Source organism: Arachis ipaensis, chromosome B6 (genome assembly GCF_059453495.1).
Source record: "Arachis ipaensis isolate K30076 ecotype BB chromosome B6, ASM5945349v1, whole genome shotgun sequence".
NCBI classification, from domain to species: Eukaryota; Viridiplantae; Streptophyta; class Magnoliopsida; order Fabales; family Fabaceae; genus Arachis; species Arachis ipaensis.
In genome coordinates this window covers 60,973,340-60,975,521 of record NC_142441.1, presented here as the reverse complement: position 1 = coordinate 60,975,521, position 2,182 = coordinate 60,973,340, and the positions used below count along the sequence as shown (strand labels likewise).

The 2,182-nt window shown below is 31.3% G+C and overlaps 1 non-coding gene across 1 annotated transcript; it reads left to right on the top strand.

The window, feature by feature from the left end:
* The first annotated feature begins 382 nt into the window (after positions 1-382).
* Positions 383-490, top strand: LOC148555785 (small nucleolar RNA R71). Its single transcript, XR_015887438.1, has one exon. It is a non-coding gene; the product is annotated as a small nucleolar RNA R71 (small nucleolar RNA).
* The last annotated feature ends 1,692 nt before the right edge of the window (positions 491-2,182 follow it).

Sequence of the window (2,182 nt, the reverse complement as noted above, 5' to 3'; positions counted from 1 at the left end):
AATTCACCTCTGCTATTGCAGGGTTTTCAGGATCATAAGCTTCTTCTTCAGGAGAAGCCTCTTGAGTACTGTTGGATGCAGCTTGCATTCCATTCAGACTCTGAGAAATCATATTGACTTGATGAGTCAATATTTTGTTCTGAGCCAATATGGCATTCAGAGTATCAACTTCAAGAACTCCCTTCTTCATAGGTGTCCCATTATTCACAGGATTCCTCTCAGAAGTGTACATGAACAGGTTATTAGCAACCATGTCAATGAGTTCTTGAGCTTCTGCAGGCGTTTTCTTTAGGTGAATGGATCCACCTGCAGAAGTGTCTAGTGACATCTTTGATAGCTCAGATAAACCATCATAGAATATATCCAGGATGGTCCATTCTGAAAGCATGTCAGAAGGACACTTTTTGGTCAACTATTTGTATCTTTCCTAAGCTTCATAGAGGGATTCACCTTCTTTCTGTTTGAAAGTTTGAACATCCACTCTAAGCTTGCTTAGCTTTTGAGGAGGAAAGAACTTGGCTAAGAAAGCCGTGACCAGCTTATCCCAAGAGTTCAGGCTATCTTTAGGTTGAGAGTCCAACCATATTCTAGCTCTGTCTCTTACAGCAAAAGGGAAAAGCATGAGCCTATAGACTTCAGGATCTACTCCATTAGTCTTAACAGTATCACATATCTGCAAGAATTCAGTTAAGAACTGAAAAGGATCTTCATATGGAAGTCCATAAAACTTGCAGTTCTGCTGCATCAGAGAAACTAATTGAGCTTTCAGCTCAAAGTTGTTTGCTCCAATGGCAGGAATGGAGATGCTTCTTCCATGTAAATTGGAATTAGGTGCAGTAAAGTCACCAAGCATCCTCCTTGCATTATTATTATTTTCGGCTGCCATCTCCTCTTCCTGTTCGAAAATTTCAGAAAGGTTATCTCTGGATTGTTGTAATTTAGCTTCTCTTAATTTTCTCTTCAGAATCCTTTCAGGTTCTGGTTCTGCTTCAACAAGAATATTCTTGTCCTTACTCCTGCTCATATGACAAAGAAGAGGGTACAAAAAAAAAAATAATAATAATATGGATCATTTATACCACAATATAGAGGTCCTTGTGTTAGTAGAAGAAAAGAAGAAAAAATCTGAACTCAGAGAAAGAGAGGGTTCGGATTTTTGGTGGTGTGAGGAAGAGATGTTAGTAGATGAATAAATAAATAGAGGGAGATGATAGAAAAGGAATTTTTGAAAATAATTTTTGAAAAAGAGTTAGTGATTTTTGAAAATAGTTTTTGAAAAATGTTAGTAATTTTCGAAATTTAAGATTTTAAAAATTAAAATAATTAGTTAATTAAAAAGAAATTTTGAAAAAGGGGGAAGATATTTTTGAAAATTAGAGAGAGAGAGTTAGTTAGGTAGTTTTGAAAAAGATAAGAAACAAACAAAAAGTTAGTTAGTTATTTGAAACAAATTTTGAAAAGATAAGAAGTTAGGAAGTTAGAAAAGATATTTTGAAATCAAATTTTTGAAAAAGATAAGATGAGAAGATATTTTTGAAAAGATATGATTGAAGTTAGTTTTGAAAAAGATTTTATTTTTAAAATCACAATTAATGACTTGATTCACAAGAAATCACAAAATATGATTCTAGAACTTAAAGTTTGAATCTTTCTTAACAAGCAAGTAACAAACTTGAAATTTTTGAATCAAAACATTAATTGTTATTGTTATTTTCGAAAATTTGATATAAAAATAAGAAAAATATTTTTGAAAATTATTTTTGGAATTTTCGAAAATAACTAAGAGATTTGAAAAAGATTTGATTTTTGAAAAAGATTTTGAAAAAGATAAGATTTTCAAATTGAAAATTTGATTTGACTCATAAGAAACAACTTGATTTAAAAAATTTTTGAAAAAGTCAACTCAAATTTTCGAATTTGATGAGAGAAAAAGAGAAAGATATTTTTTTTATTTTTGAATTTTTTAATGATGAGAGAAAGAAACAAGAAAAATGATGCAATGCATGAGAATTTTAGATCAAAACAGGTGATGCATGCAAGAATGCTATGAATGTCAAGATGAACACCAAGAACACTATGAAGATCATGATGAACACCAAGAACATATTTTTGAAAAATTTTTAATGCAAAGAAAACATGCAAGACACCAAACTTAGAAATCTTTAATGCTTAGGCACTAAGA